The sequence below is a fragment of the Dermacentor silvarum genome, chromosome 11, assembly GCF_013339745.2.
Source record: "Dermacentor silvarum isolate Dsil-2018 chromosome 11, BIME_Dsil_1.4, whole genome shotgun sequence".
Lineage (NCBI taxonomy): Eukaryota > Metazoa > Arthropoda > Arachnida > Ixodida > Ixodidae > Dermacentor > Dermacentor silvarum.
The window spans coordinates 91,963,876-91,980,637 of NC_051164.1; the positions used below are offsets into that span (position 1 = coordinate 91,963,876).

Here is a 16,762-nt window from a genome sequence, read left to right on the forward strand (position 1 = left end):
GTGCTGCCCCGGCGTTAAAAAAGCATGCGCGTCCCCGGCAGCAGACAGACTGTATAGAGGTGGTTGCAGTGGCCAAACGCGTGAAGAGTGTGCGAAGCGTCTATGCGCCAGGAGAAGACGGACAAGTGCTATAGCGTCCTTGCGCGTATTTGCAGCTTTTGCGCGCGTGTGGTTTTTCTGAGCTTCATGTAAATGTATAAGTGTCCATGTGTGCATACAAGCCTGCATATCTGCAAATGCGCGCCTGTGTATTCGTGCAAGTGCGTGCGCGGCTTTGATGTGCGTCTGCGAACGCGGGTCAGTGTAGTGCGCATGCGTCATGGCCATGTCTGCGCTCGTGCAAACTTATATTTCGAACGTGTAACTATATATTCTAGGCACTGTAGTGTAACCGTGTGTGTGTGTGTGTGTGTGTGTGTGTGTGTGTGTGTGTGTGTGTGTGTGTGTGTGTGTGTGTGTGTGTGTGTGTGTGTGTGTGTGTGTGTGTGTGTGTGTGTGTGTGTGTGTGTGCGCGTGCGTGCGTGCGTGCGTGCGCGCATGTCGACGCAGTTGGTGCACGTGTGTGTATGGCCGTTTGTGTACGTCTCGAGAGATGCGCGCACTGACTTGGTGCGTGTTCGTGGCGTCGCGCGCATCTCAAAACTGGCGTGTGTGTCACCATGCAGTAACGGCAAAAAAGAAAAAAAGAAGAAGAAGAGGTAACGGTTGTAGCTGTGCGAGAGACGCAAGTGAGTGAGTACTTTCTAAAAGTAATCAAACATCGTGCTTTGAGATCCCGTCGGCCTATTATCGCCGCTTATTCCCACGTCGAGTATACTTCCCAGAGCCTATTCTCCCCCTATATAGTATTATTCCCACTGCGCATTATACTACCATCGTTGCGCGGCCCGTCTCTGAACCCTATATATTTCTCTCATACACGGAACAGAGGACCGGATGGTGGCTGTGCAAGTATATAGAAATACGAGAGAGTGAGAAAGGAGGGTTGGCGGGTGAGATCGTTTCGCTTTTTATTTGAGCTGTCCGCGATTTATATTCCGCGTGAATAATTAAATGAAAGAATTACTGTCGAGCACGGCTCTGTATAGGATCAAGCACAGGCCGCATGGTATAGAACTCCCCGTCGGATGCGCTGGTGTCGCAGGGACGGATCATCGCCGCCTGACGCGTTTGATCGGGTGCAAACCCCGCAGATCAAAGGCACGGAGAGTGTATACCCATGAAAGGGATGCAAATGCACGATACCGGGCTCGTATATAGGAACACGTTGCAGCGGGAACATCGATCAGGATTTCGTATCGCGCAGTTAAGCGTGTATAGCTCTGCAAGAGCACGTTTTCTATTTTTAATGGAATTTGTTTTTATTTTCTTAGCTCAGCAGCGAGTGTGCGGGTTAGCTCTTTATAAACATGTAGAATAGCTCGGGGGGTGGGCTTGTGATGTGAAAGTAAACGCAGCTATATAGGCATGCCGTCTTTCTGCTCTGCGTCGTGTTTCGATCATCAGTTCGCGGTGTGCTGGAGCATGAAGTTGTGTTGACTATTCTCTTCTACGTGTCCCTGTTTATCGCGCCGTATCAGTTTCCACGTTACAAAAAGCCCGCATGCTCCCGTTCTTTAAGTTCATTTTTAATTTCGTCGTTAACAGAAAAGGTTAAAGGACATCGCGGCGCTTTTTCTTTCCCGGCGCCGGTATTTAAAAAAATGGCTGCGGCTTAGCTCAGCTAACCCTGGATATGCAAAGCGAAAGGTTGGTTTAGCCTGGTTAAATCTTGGTTTCACTTGGTTAATCTTTGATTAGCTTAACCAATGTTGTGGCCCCGCTTCCGGCGTTTTGCGAGCCGAACGGCTCGCTCTTCCTCAGTCTCCGACGCTATAGCTTCGCGCGCTTGGCATTCCGGACCCTCTCCAGTGAAGCAGCTCGCCGGGCGATATTCGCGGGGTGGTCAGACGCCGCTTGCCGACGACGGCTCAAAGCCTCCCGCTCCCGCGCAATGCTCACTGAAGACGGCCCGGTCTATGGCCCGGCACTGACTAGGCGAGCGCGGCGCTCCTCTTAAGGCCACCCCACATTCAGAGTTATCCCTGCGTTTTCTGGCGTTGCGTCACCCGGCGTCGCTCAGCGTCGACGCTGAGGGAGGCGCCAAGGCGGAATGCCGTGCTCAGGACACACCAGAGATCTCGCCGCCGTCACCGACGACGCCGAGAGACGCAACGGCAAGAGACGACGGTAAAAGCGCTGAATGTGTGTGTGTGTGTGTGTGTGTGTGTGTGTGTGTGTGTGTGTGTGTGTGTGTGTGTGTGTGGGGGGGGGGGGGGGGGGTATTTTAGCCAGGCGTGCGGTGAGTCACGTGATGCGTTGCCACGGCTACGGCGCAGCTGTGGTCAAATGAAAGTCAAATTACTGGCGACGGCGAAACTCGGCTCGACGTCCTTCGTAAAGCATTGGCTTTAAAATATTTATATATTGCAGGAATGACTTGATTGACCCTGTAATCTATTCAGCTCTGATCATTCTTGCTTCGAATACGAGCGCCTGTATATAGTCATTCGCTTTTACCAAACGTGTTTTCGCCGCGCGCATTGATGCATTGCGACATACAAGGCGCAGGCAGCGCTCAGTGAAAAATGCAACTTGCCATGTCTACAGTATATGGAACAAATTTGCGAATTTACGCCGATTGTGAAGGGACGCGGCGCTAATTGTAGCATGCTAGCGCCTGTAGCGGGACGACTGCATGTATAGTTATAAGTTTGCGAGATTTGACTAATGAAGGCCTGAGTATACCTAAGGCGGGCAGTGGTGCAATAGTATACTGGAAGATCGATTGGTCATTGCAGTACATGACATTAAGCGACGTTATCTGAATTAAAGATTGATTGATTGAGTTTAACATCCCAATTCAAGACTAGGGCTATGCGAGATGCTGTAGGCTTTGGATTGATTTTGACGATCTGGGGTTCCTTACATAGCGTGCAACCCAAACCATGGTACACCGGCGTTTTTTCATTTCGCCCCCGTCGAAATGCGAGCGCCGAGCAATACTTCGTAGATACTACGCCACCGTCGTCACGTGATGTAACAGGACGGTACGGTGTGATATTTTACGATACTGTACATTATACATACGTCACGTCGGGACGCAAGCGGATGAAAAAGAGAGAAACAGATACAGGAATGAATGAAAAAAAAAAATAATAATAAGTGTGCGGTACTTGATGCTCCCAAATGTGCATGGATCTGTTTGCTGCAGAAAGTGTATAGAAAGAGAAAGCTCTGCACTAAAATCAACGCGGGACTCGAAACCGCCATGTAACGTGAGCATGATGGCACACAATGGGAACAAGAGTGCGCGTATTGCGAGGCCAGGGTAATGGGAAAGGAAGTGTAAAGGAAGGCCAGCCCAAGTTATAGAGAACGTGCGCAAAATCGAGCAGGACCAGTTCACATGTAACTCGCCCTGGCGCGCCCTCTGGGAAATCATTTCCCCGATGGTTTATGCACTCCCCTTTCTTCCCGGCCTGCTCGGTGGAAGGGTGCGATGCGTCGGACCCCGGGGGTATTCAAATCCCGTTAGTCAATTACCTCAGCGCGGAGAGGCTCGGCCCGTATCCCAGCCGCGTTGCTGGAGCGTAATCGGGAAGCGAGGAACCACGGGTTCAAAAGACGTGCACGCGGGACGCTGAAGAGAAATTACATGCTCGAGCTGCATTCCGCTTTATGGAATAAGGCCCATCGTTGCGAATAACCCGCTCCATTACTCAGCGTACTGCGCTCCGACGGAGCCACCCGTTTGCTGACATCGATCACCAGGGGGCTGCGTGCAGAAGAGGATGGAGAAAAGGTTACCCGACTCCGTCGACTAGTATACTTACGAATCACCAGGATACGGTAGGAGACTCCCGTATAACCCTGATCGCAGGTACACAGTTGAATCTTCATTTAACGAAGTTGTAGGACCCTATAGTATTAGTTGGTGTAATCTTAAAAATCGTTAAACCGAAAACATACGAAAAACGTGATTTTATTCAAGAAATCTGTTTTTTTTTTCTGTGCACGCATTTATCGTAATCCGTTGAGCGTGTATCGGGTTATATAAAGGGAGCGGCCAGCCCTCCTGACATAAATCAGTGGCATCCATGACGTGAACTGAAATCGGACATATCCGCATTTCTCCAAGAAACTTTGTTAAATTGGGCGAGCCGTTAAGCTCACTTCGCTGCGGCGAGAGAAAAAAAAAAAAAAAAAAAAAAACCATTGGGCCCCATGAATATGTGGCGGGGAATTGCGAACACTTCGTTAAATCGCAAATATCGTCTGACCAGGTTTCGATAAATCGAGGTTTCACTTTAGTTCCTTTACCCGCCCTCATAGAAGTCCAGTATATAGTACACATTTAGTATACAAATTTCACCCTCAGCCTCTGGGTCGCAGTTGTGCTTCTGCTTATACTCAGGTTAGGTTAGTCTTGCTCAGGGGTAAGTTAGCGGACAATGCGAACGCGTGAAGGAAGCCTTGCTTGAACGAGAGAATATTGTACCCTTACCAACACCTCCCTCATGATGTGGGTATGACAAAATTTCGTGTCTTCGTTATGAAGTAGCCTGTTGTAAGCCTTCCCTGGTTATACTCATTCTTTTACTCCTCTACTATGGTTTATGATATTTTGTCTTCTGGGCATGGTATAAGAGTGTGTAAGCTGCCACATTCTGCATAGAGTTTTGACATTACATTCCCTATTCTCTTAATGAAAACCATAATGCTGCAAAGACTAAATTGTTTTTTTTTTGTGTGTATGTGTGCATGCGTACACGCGCACATGTTCATCGATCGACCGTATCGTGGGAGTTCTAATCTTGACTGTTTTGATTTACTGCAAGCGGCGCATCTTTACCACCGGCTTATTCTCTCTCTCTTGTAAATGATACTTGAAGCGATATTCCGAGCATTTTTGTTTTCATCTTTACTGATATATACTCTATAGCAGTTGCACGTTTAAGTCTTCCGGAGCACTCTGGACAATCTAAATTCTGCTGCCATTTTGTCAAGTAATTTCTTCCTCTCGATTGTTTCCTTCACTCATCCTTGCATTGTGTAACCTTCATCCCCGTCTCTGTGGAGCTCCACCTTTTCGAACTCCTGCCCACTAATGTATCGACAGACTTTACAGCGTTCTGTGAAAATGTGTTCACAGGCATTCATTCTGAACTAAGCAAAATCTGACAGAATATCATGCATCGTTTTCTCTTTCCCTTTATCGGCATTGGTGTTCCGTTTTGCCTGAGCGTTATTAATATGCATACCGAATCAAATGGCTCCCCCACCGCATATAAGAAAGACGTTATAGTTATCTTTCTGCCGCTCATGCTGGAGCTCAATTTCGGAGCGCGTCTTGAATTATTGATCGCCGCATTACTCGCGGCGAGTGTGTTTTGCGGATTTCTTTTGCGATAGCGAGCGGGGATATCCTTGTGATCTCTGCAGCCCGCATGCGCGCACGCTTTCTTTCTACTTCATTTACTTCGCGAAGCTCTGCACAGTACTTCCAAGATTGGGTCCTCCCAATATAGCGCCTTACTTCGACTCTGCCGTCGTCTCACCGTCCGACCTTAAGCAGCAGCAGGTAACTTGTGTCTGAGCTTCACTGCTTCACATGAAAAGGTAGCCGATTCAACGCCCCCGCCTAACTCCCGCTCTCTTATTTGCGTACACTTGGCGTATCTTTTCTTTTTCTTTTTTTTTTCAGTCTGTTCTGTCGCCCGGCCGTACGACGGCAATTCTACTGCCAAGGAGAATGCAAATAGGGACCCTATTGGAATCAGGTCCACAAAGAACGGATGGCGCGCGGCGGTCCTTTGTGACTTCTCAACGAAACCGATAGGTTTTAATAAGGGGAGCTGGCTAGCTCCTCGGAACTTGTGGAATTGGCGAGCCGGTCAGTATCCACCGCTGTAGGATCGACCCTGACTGCAGTGCGCTATTCCTTCTTTTTGACTGTCTCTGCCGCCGTTTTATCTCTGCAAGCAATTTGCGTTTTTTTTTTTTTTTTTTTGCACGGTGTCGTGGACAAATGAATAAAGGCTGTGCCCCGGGCACCTTTCTTTTCCCTTCTTGGCTTGGCTGCAGATAGTTTGCTTTCTTGAGGCTTCTTTTCTTTTTGTCTACGAGCGCGCCTGGGAAAACGAGCGTAGAAATTTGTTGTCTCCGATGAAAGAGGAGCCGTCTACGCTTTTAGGACAAAATGCGGTGGATGAAACTAGTCGCGGAGTTGAAAAAAAAAAAATGAATAAAGAGCGAACGGAAAAGCTTTTTCGCTTCCTGATGGCGCGCGGTGCCTCGTGAGGCGCTCGGAAGGGCGTTCTTGGCAAAACGCTTTTTATTCCACTCCCCTTTCGAAGGGCCCAAAACGACGCTTGCAAAGCAGGAAAGTGGGGTGGGTGGTTGGGCAGGGAGGGAGGGGGGGGGGGGGTGACAAGGCGGTAGTACACGCGGCAGCGCATTGTCGGATGAAAGCTGCAAAGCAGCGCCGAACAGCAACTGTAGGGAAGGGGAGACCTGGGAGGATGAGAAATGTAAAACATAAAAAGTAACGGGAAGCCGGCAGCACTGTTGTGCTGCGAGCAGCACTGCTTGCTAAAGCAAAACACAAAGAAGTTGGCGCACAAAACGTGTGGGGAGCGAGCGCGCCGCTTTTGCCTACCAGCATGCGCGACCGCAGCGCCTCCTTCCCGCCGGTTTCTCGGCGGCAGTCCGGTGTCGCCGCTGCCGTGCGCCCTGCGCGCGCTTTTTATTTATTTCATTTTTCTCCTTTTGTTGTTTTTGTTCGCCGAGCTTTCTTCTCTGCTTGGAGCGAGGAGCGCGTTCCGTTCCGCCTGAGGGTGTCGGCTCCGCCTACCTACCACCGCGTCGGGTCGCCTCGCGCAAGCGGCTGGTAGGCAACGAAAACGAACCTGCATGTGACGTCGGGCGTGACGTCACGTTGGTGATAGGAAGGCAGCGCCGCCGCGTCGCATGGTCGGAACGGCGCGCTCTCTCTGCGGCGCCGCGGAGACTACTCGGCTGGTGGCTGGCTGCGGCTGCGAACCAGTCTTGCTGCCGCTGGGTTTCTTCTGCTAGGCGGCTATCGAGCGGCGGGGAAGCCGGTCTCCATCGACGTCCTTCTCTCGGTGGCGGCGTCGGCCCCGGGCTTCTCTCTGTCTCCCCGTGCCTCTGTGTGTGTGCGTCTGTGTGTGCGCTTGTGTCCGTGCGCGCCGACGCTTCGTGACATTCCATTCGCGTCTCTGTTGCCGCCGGCGACGCGCGGTTTCCTCGGGTGAACCTCGGGCTCCCCCGATCGCCGCCGCAAGGGAAGCCTCTGAGCGTCGAGTCTCCTTCGTTTCGTGCTGCTTCGTTTAGGGGCGAAGGGTGCGCGCGTGCCAAAACGAAGGAGCCGGCGCGAGTGCTAGTGGGGCGAGAGTACCCAACGCCGGCATCCTCTTCGTCGACGCGCCGTCACTGCTCCCCCTGGGCCCTCCTTGCACCTCAGCCGGCCTTCTACTCTACCTCTTTCACCGGCGTCGTCGAACCCAAGCGAGGTATGTCGTGAATGTGTGTGTTTGAGTGGCTGTGGGGTCCATACTTCCTTTCGGTGCGCCGGGTAGTGTTTGTTGATGTTGGCCCTGCCATCCGTGACTCCTTCGTATGGTCTGCTTGAAAGGACGCTTGTCTTGGCTGCTGTACTCCTCCAGTTGCATGTTTTTCCTCGTCCGCCGCGGTTGGCAAGTGTTCTTTCTTGACGCATTCGCTTTGATTTCCTCGAAAGAGCTGCTTGTTATTTTTTTCGCGCCGGCAAGCGTTTACGCGATAATCTTCCTTGCGGTCTTGCTGAAGGAACCACAAGCTTAGAGAGCTCTCCCTGTGCTGCTCTTCGTCGCAGATAGATAGGAGACATCAGAGCAGTGTTTGGAACTGACAGCGGCGCCTTTTGTCAGTGCGTTTACTATATTATTAGCTTGCTGTTGGTGCCGTAAATATCTAGAAATTAGAACACTTCTGATTTCCCCCAGCGAGTCATAACCTAGCTAAAACCAAAGATGTTTGACCGAACAGATTATTTCGTTTGGCAGCGCAACTGAAATGTGCCAAGGCTGTGTTCCGTAATTCATGCCATCTTCCTTAGTCCGCTAATACTTAAACCAGCTCCTGTTTGTTACTGAAGCAACACAGGCGGTCACCGAGAGCCAAATACCTGCCTGTATTACATACGCCATCCATCGCTCTTGTTTCTGCCCGAAGATCTCGCCACGTTACGTTCACGTGAACCTTCTAGTGGTGCCTTTGGTACGCCCCAGACAATCCAAGTTAACAAGGTTATTCTGCTAGACTTATTACCGTTTTAATGGCACTCTCAGCGGGAACTGCGACCGCACGGTGTAACATCGACTTCATAATCAGTTAATCACCATTCGATGGCCAAGAATAAGTACGGCGAGAGAAAGAATGAGCTTTAGGGCCTGTATATATTAAAAAGAGTTTTTACGCCAAAACCGTCCGTAAGAGCGGTTGCTAGCCAATCCTGCTATTGGACATATTACTAGCGAAGTTGGCCGGCCAGTGGCATAGGTCATCACAAACGCAGATCTTCGTGAATTCGGACCCACGTTTTCAGACGCACTTAAGTCCAGCCCTCCTGGGTCGCGCTCTTCGGTAATCGGCTTCGTGCGTGCAAGTTATCGATGCCGACTATGTCGGGAATTTCTGTAAGTATGTGGAACTGATGCGAAGGCACGTTGTTTCGGCGGCCAGCCACACCAGTTTGACGGCGCCTGCGTACATACGCATAGTCAGCCACGCGAAATCGTGACGAGCTGACCGGGATCTTTTCGCCATTCCTGGCGCACGCGTTCTTGTGGATGGAGTATGGAACGACCGCTTCTCGCCACCGCTCTCTCTCCCCGCCCCTCTCTCTCTCTCTCGACTAAGCGCTCTCGCTAGCGCCTAGGATAGCTTTGCCGATCGTTTACCTCGCGGAGGTGGAATGGAGGAGGGAGAGTCCCACGTTAGAGGTGAGGGTGAGGGCGACCGAGCGTTCGCGCCGTTGACGATTACGGAATATTTCGGGCTCACGAGTGTTGCGCAACTGGTGGCTAAGCCCGTCTCCGCTCATCGCTGTGTTTATATGCAGCACGGCGACGTGAGAGAGAGAGAGAGACTGACGTAGCCACAGCCTTGTGGTTCCGGTTTTCTTTTTGATGGGGACTGGGCCTCGCGCCTCGACCGTCCCATGGGAAATGGCTTCTCGGGCTTTGCCAGAATGCCTTCTCCGCTGCGCATTCGTGCCTCGTCACACCTGCGTTCGGGCTTTTTAACTAGAACAGGTGTACGCGGTGTGCATAACCGCGTGCGGAAACCGCCTCCTTCCGCGCTTTTGTCTGTACGTTCTCGCTGCGCCACCTGCTGTTGTGTTGGTGCTTCGTTCTTGTCGTTGCTTCGGTTTCCTTAGTGTCGTTCCTGGATACAAACAGGATAACGCAGAATGGATGGAATAACACAAACCGACTTGCTTTGGGTTGGAAAATGGAGATCGAAGCGCAGCAGAGGCGCCTCTGTGTTATGAGGTTAGGTATGTGTCGGTTTAACTTCGCGCGAGATTCATTTGGCAGCATTGCGGGTCCTCGAGCCAGTTTGTTCGCGAGATTGGCCAGTAGTGTACAAATTAAAGCTCAATTTCAAGAGTGGTCGCTTTAGACTATTCCGAAATGAAACACTATATAGATGGCGGCCTCTCTTTCGAGGTGATACAAGAAAAGTTCGTCTTTCTAGCTTCCTAGCTTTCTGCTTGGTACGGCGCAAACAAACTTGTGAGTCTGCTTTTGTTGGCACTTATCTATGTATCTTCAGACCACACATACCTTAGAAGTGCCGTCGACCAAGCACGTCTTTGCTGTGATTAGGCATTTGCAAGGCTTAAATATCTTGCCGTATAAACAACATTCGCCCGCAGTGGCTCAGATACTAGAGAGGTTTAGATTAGGGGGACGCAATCGTTGGGGACCGCTAGCGCTTGGGACCATGGTACTGCGCATGTGCAGAGGGGATCGACGCAAGCGTTGGGGCCCCCCTAATGTAAAACTCTCTACTGGGCCGTACCAAAACACTGTTATTGCCTGTGTGCACTGGAAATGAACAAATACTCGTTTGTAGTGACAGTCACTGTGAAATGTTAGGGAACACGCAAAATTAATAGCTCACACAAGCACGTTTTTGTCCACCCTATATACCGAAGCTCGTGGCAAGCCTCAACACTACGAGAAACACAGTCCCCCGGTTCAATTGGCTGACGAAAAATGTCAGTTTTGTCAAACTGGTCAGTTTTGAATTCGCGCTCTGGCAAAAGGTATCATTCGCTGAGTTATGCCACTTAGTCACTTAATTATGCCACTTACGCGAAGGTATAATTGCCCGTGTGCAAAATGCTTCGCGCAAGAAAGCGGCCCCTTATTTCTCGTTTTGTCTCCGAGAGAGTGCTATACAGCTGTTGGCAACTTGGCGCTTATCACTTTTATTTTCCCCCATACGTAGGCGCTGGCGCCGAATATACGACGATAGCGGTCGGCTAATCGCTACCGCGAAAACGGAAGTCTTGAGGTCGTTTACGCGGCGAGGTCGCGCGTGTCGCGTTTCTTGGAGGCAAGATGTGCGGTACATTACACCCTGTGAAACGTGGATGAACCCGTATAAGATGTTGCGTCCTTTGGAGTGCAATCTCGTCTTACACTGTTCGTCATCATCACCACCCTAAAGTCCCGCAGTGTTTATTATCCTCATCAGCGCTATAATCAACATAGTCCATTCTTATAACCTTCTTTCTTTCTCCACAACGCGTGTCCCGGATATTTTCCTTCCCAGGAATGAGACGTAATCATTGCTTTTTTGTTTGTGTGTGTGGAATCGCACAGGCCACGCAGGACACAAGAATTTAACCGATCTCTTTAGTGTTGCAGTGACATATATATAGAAAAGTGAGAGAGAGGGAGGAGGGAGGGGAAGGGGGGGGGCAGGTCAACAAGACGCACGTCATGCACGTTTGCTTTCTACCCCACGTCGGGGAAAGGGGGTTATAGGAGTTTGTCGCAGAATAACGCATGAAGTGATTGTGACACTCAGTAATAATATTGTACTGTATACGTCGTAATATATTGCCGTGTAGCGTTTTCCCGCCGGTCACGAAAGGAAAGGCGCCCGGAACGAACATGGAGAAACCTACACATAAGGAAACGCAGAGGTCAATCAGCAGACACTTCCGGTTTGCTACCTCTCGCAGAGAAAAAGGAGGATCATCGTCGTCATCATCATCATCATCAGTCTATATTTATGTCCACTGCAGGACGAAAGCCTCTCGCCGCGATCTCCAATTACCCCTGTCTAGCTGATTCCCAACATGCGCCTGCAAATTTCTTAACTTCATCGCCCCACCTTATTTTCTGCCGTCCTCGACTGCGCTTCCCTTGGTATCCATTCGGTAACTCTAATGGTTCACCGGTTATCCATCCTACGCATTACGGGGCCTGCCCAGCTCCATTTTTTTTTCTCTGTCAGCTAGAATATCGGCTATCCCCGTTTGCTCTCTGATCCACACCGCTCCCTTCCTGTCTCTTAACGTTAGTCCTAACATTTTTCGTTCCATCGCTCTTTGTGCTGTCCTTAACTTGTTCTCGAGCTTTTTGTTAACCTCCAAGTTTCTGACCCATATGTTAGCACCGGTAAATGCAATGATTGTACACTTTTCTTGTCAGCGACAGTGGTAAGCTCCCAGTCAGGATTTGGCGATGCCTGCCGTATATGCATTCCAACCTAATTTTATCCTTCTGTAATTTTCCTTCTCGTGATCAGGGTACCCTGTGAGTAATTGACCTAGATAAACCTACTCCTTTACAGACTCTAGAGGAGGATGGCGGGACACAAAGTAGGAGGATGAGAAATAACGCATGCGCTGCGGGTTTCTTCGGTCCTCGACGCCGAGCTTGTGTGCGTTTTGCGATATGTGATACCCGTTTTTAGGCATAACTGAATCAAGAAATACCTCATTTCCAACCGTTGCTTACACACAGAGGAGGTCACTATAGTAAAGCTAATCAAGACCGCACAAGGGCCGCGGTTCGTCGTCTTTCCGTCTCGATACTATACCAGGAGATGCAAATTGAACGCGTTTACTAATGCAGCAAATAAGGCACCGTTTCGGGTAACGTCATTTATTTAACGCGGCACATTACCGAGGAAGAAAGATAAAGGAGAATGCCAGGAAGGTTGACGAGTGAGCTACCGCAGCATACAGTTACACTGAGCGTGTTGAAAGGGTCTCCTCGCGACCGCAGTCATCAGACTGATCGCACGTTGCGTTGTCGGAAGTAGGCGTGCGATTATGGCCTATTGGCTATATCATATGAGCTATTGTGCCGGGGGAGATCCCACCTTCGGACACACAGTTCTTTTATTTTCTGTGTGTGAATTGGTAAGAGAACAGCAGCAGTGGCAGCAGTCAGCAAAGTCCGGTAGGGTCCGCTGTGAAGGCTTCGCTTTAAATGTACGAAGCCGCGATCTGCGCCCATATATATGTCTACCCCACCCGGCGTCTCGGAGGATGCGAGCGTCGGACGTCACTCCTCGGCCAGCCGCTTTGCTGCGCGAGCTGCGAGAACGCTTCGCGTTTTTCCTGCCGTCCACAAGCGAGAGGCGGCGTGTCTTGTCCTTCGGGTAGCGAAAACGAGATGAGAGAGAGGGGGAAGGTAGAGTCCTGCCATGCTCGTGGAGTTCGCCGACTCTTGTTTTTCTCTCTCGAAGGCCGCCGAGGTCTATCCCCGTCCGCTTCGCGAGAGCGCGCGCGTAGCAGGTTATGCCGGCGCTATGGATGTACGTACGTATAGTGCTATATCAACGCCGAACAAGTTGCGTGCAGTGCCGGAATGCGTGCTGCCTAATGCCGCACGCTGCCTCCGTGATTTCGTTTTGTGACGTCCTTGCGCGCGCGCGTCGCTTTTTCCTCGGGTGTTTTTGCGGGTTCGAGACTTCTCGCCGTTGCCATTGTTTCTCTGGATATGACCTCTCTCTCTCTCTCTCTCTCTCTCCCCCTTTTTTTTTATCAGGCGCACGCGTAATGAATTTAATTGCTCACTGGTATCGCGGTGTCTAAGCTCGTTCTGGGCGGCTTGGACATTGCGAAATGGTTCTTTCTTCTCGTGTCGATTAGTTATTCAAGCCGTGTGGTTGCTGCAGCGCACTTTGTGATCTTTCTTAACGTTTTACCTCATTGCAGCATTTAACACAAAGCGTAGACTTTTGCAGGGCTGTACTCGGTGGTGTGAAACCTGCAGTCGCCGAATCTTTCCTGGTACACTGCATGGCTATAGGCTGTGCTCCCATTACACACGCTACGCTCTTCCCCGTCATCAAGTCTTCAAGTCATTCACGTTCTCTGCGCGTTTTAACGAATAGGACTTTGCAAAAGGGCGCTCTTCTGTTGGCTGTGTGGGAACCGGCTGTCATGATGATTGTTTCAGGTGTAGACACACGCATGCACATACTCGCAGCAACGACTTTCTCATACCAATTTGCGCAACACTTGGATATTTGTCGTGATGCTACGAGCGATGTTACGGAACGGATTTTGGGTATAGTCGCTCCTTGGTGGCGCGTTGGTCGGTCGGTCGGCTGACTTATAAAACACGTCTCCTGAAGAGACTGCCGAATTTCGAAACGCCAGTTTCGCAACTGCCATAATTGCAGGAGCCGGCAATCACTATACGCGCCCGCCTTATCGGTGCCCACGACATGGCGGCGATTCGCCGCTTTTTGTTGAGATCTAGCCCACGTTATTCTGTTGCCGCTCACAGCCTCGAGGCCGTGCTGCGTGCTTCTTTGCGAGGGCGCGGGCCGCGCGCGAACGCACGCACGCACGCACGTACGTACTTTAGACCGGTCTAGACAGCCAGTGACGACGATATGACGACGACGCGAGTGGTCACAGTCTTTCTGTGTTTGTGTTTTCTTGATTGCCGTGCGGCGAGAAAGTGCCTGCGCCGATAGCGCGCCTCGTTAAAGGAAGACGCGCGGCGCCGCCGCGGTCTTCTCTGTTCTGGAGACTGATTGAAAACACATTTTCGGTGTTTTTTTTTTTTTTCCTTTCTTTTTGCTTGACCCCCCTCCCCCCCTCCTCCTTTTTTCGACAGAACCTCTATTCTAAACCGCCCGCGAAGATGACACGGGTTGTTAAGGGAAGCCGAAAAGCGGCTAGATGCTCAACGCGGTCGTGAAGCGGCTTTCGAACTTTGGAGTCGCAAAGCTGGAAAGGAGAAACAGACGAAGGGCGCAAGCCGTTCTTCACTTTGGGCGCTCGTTCTTGTGGATGTTTTCGTTGGCGGTCGTTGCCATCCTTCGCATTGCTTTTTGTCTCCTGGTTCCGGTCTTTTTTCCCGCCCATTTGGTTTTTCTTGGAGCGTGTCTGTGAAAGCGACGGTTATGTTGAGTGTAGGATTAGCTGACTAAAAGGGGAGTGACGAATTAGTGCGCTTGAGTTTGACGCGCCCACAGTCCTCTCGTATCACGCGGTCATTGTCGAGCCCGGGTATCGGTGCCTTCTGCGTAACTCCTGTTCGGGATTAGTTAGCAGACGACAGCGAGAGGGTATAAAACAGCAGAGTGTAGGGACAAGAAGATTGCCTACAATTACTCGCGATAAAACAAGATAAAAATCTATCGAATATGTCATCGTGAAAAGAGCACAGTTTGTATTGGCACTTTGACGAAACGTTTCTGACCCGGCCCTGCACACAGGCTCTCTTCGGTGGCGGCATTAACGGCCTTAGCACATACTCGTGCTGTGACACCCCACAAATGTGTGAAAAAAACAAAAAACAAAAACAAAACAAAACAAAAAAAAACCCCGGAACCGACTTTGCACGCCGGCGTATTGCTTTCTGCAGATCGCTGTCTTTCTTATGTCTTTTTTAAGCGCGTTACGGCGTGCGTATGTGTACTATACAAGCTGTTCGTATCGCAGCCACCGCAGTCGTCCTTCGGCTGTCCCATTTGCCTGCCTGCCTGCCTCGCGGTTCCCACTTCGAGAATATTTTATGGCCTGCCTTTTCTCCCCACTTTTCCCCTGCGCTCCTGGTGACCGACCGCGGCGAGCAGTATTTCTTTCCCGCTTGCGACGTTTGTTGTGCCGACCGCGCCTCTTGTGTGCTTGTATGGGATCGCCTCGCCGGCGGCTTTCTTTGCTTTGTGGTCCAAAAAGGCCGCGCGCGGCTTTTGGGGGAGGGCACTGAGAGCCGCGGGAAGGGGGCAAGAGGGGGGCGAGAGAACCGTCATCCGTTACGGAAAGTCGGAGAGAGGAAATAAAAGACAGCGACATGACCGGAACCGGAAGTGGCGACTGCCACTTCCCTACCGACACCCCTGAAGCCGCCACCACCACCATCCCGGATTACTTGTCACTTGGGAAGAACGATTGCGCGTTTTCTTTAACATGTATTTTTTTCCCTTTCTAAGTGAATATGAAGGGGATATTTGGGAAAGGGCGAGGGGTGTTTAAAGGCGCGTCGTCGGCTTCTTGAACACTTCCAGGCGGCGGCGAAAAAAAGTGGCCGTCTCTGCGTGTACTTCGCTGATTCTGCAGCGATCGTTCATGGCCACTTGAGCCCATTGAAAAAAAAAAAAGAGGCTTTGCCGCCTTTCTGTGGGAGTGTGCTTACTCGTAAGCTGTGCTTCTCCGAAGACTTATTTTATTTTTTATTTTTTTTTAGTTCATGCGGGCGCTAAAGCGGAGGTGTGGTCTTCCTTTGTGAACAAACCCGGGTACGTCGAGTCGTGAATTTTACGCGGTCCTCGGCGTTTACTCGACCGTGGTGACATTTTCCCGTCTGGCCATTTAAACTTCGATTCTACTTCTCCCCCGTGCCTTAAGAGTCGCAGAAGTGTCTCTTTAAGAGGGTCTCGTCGGGATTTCTTTGGCTTGTCGTCCTTGAACGAGACCAATGGCCTGGTCGGTGGGGTGCGACGACGCTGGGCGGTCGGATCTCGCTTGCGCGCGAGCTTTTGAGCCGTAGAAAACCGTAGGCGTGGGGGTTTTAAAACAAATATGTTCCTTCTCGTTCCTATATGTTCCGCGTCCTAAATGTTATTGCGATAGCAATGATATGGACACTGCTCCTGCAAATTTTCGCCGTCGCCTTGACGTTCAGTATTTATGTAATAATCATCAACATATATTCATATATGTTTATGTATGTGTATGCTATGCGGTTATCAGTTACGAGCCCATACGATTCAACTGCCAAAGTTGCTCAAACCAGGTCTAGGATCGCTTCTATAGCAATTCCTCAGAATTTGAGAATTGCAGCGCGCAAGCAAAAGACAAAACATTTCATTCGCAGCGCATGCATTTTATCCTAAATCTTCTGACTGTTAAGAGATAGAGCTAAATGAGATGCGAAAGGCAGGGAGGTTAACCGGGAGGATAGATATCCATCTTGCTACCCTGAACTGGGAAAGGGGTAAGGGAGAGGGAAGATAAAGAAAAAAGAGCGCACACAGAGAAAGAGAGGTAGATGGCTGTTAAATAGTGCAAAAACCTATCACTGCTCACAATCTGAAAATGAAGCAATTTCGCTGGCATTCCGATGGTGGCGGAACACAAAGAAAGGCTGGTATACCGTGCATTGAGGGCACCTTAAAGAACCTCATTGTGGTCAGCTTATCCAGAGCCGCCAGCGACAGCGTCCTTCGT

The 16,762-nt window shown here is 50.5% G+C and overlaps 1 protein-coding gene across 3 annotated transcripts in view; it reads left to right on the forward strand.

Moving 5' to 3' along the window:
* The window catches only part of LOC119433494 (uncharacterized), a 236,057-nt gene that overhangs the window by 145,341 nt on the left and 73,954 nt on the right, over window positions 1-16,762 (forward strand). The window contains exon 1 of one of the 3 annotated variants that reach the window (XM_037700730.2): window positions 7,027-7,574. The exons of the other annotated variants lie outside the window; for them this stretch is intronic. The gene's annotated coding sequence lies outside the window, so the exon portion shown is untranslated. Of the gene's footprint in view, window positions 1-7,026; window positions 7,575-16,762 lie in introns of those variants that run through there. 3 annotated transcript variants of the gene reach the window in all.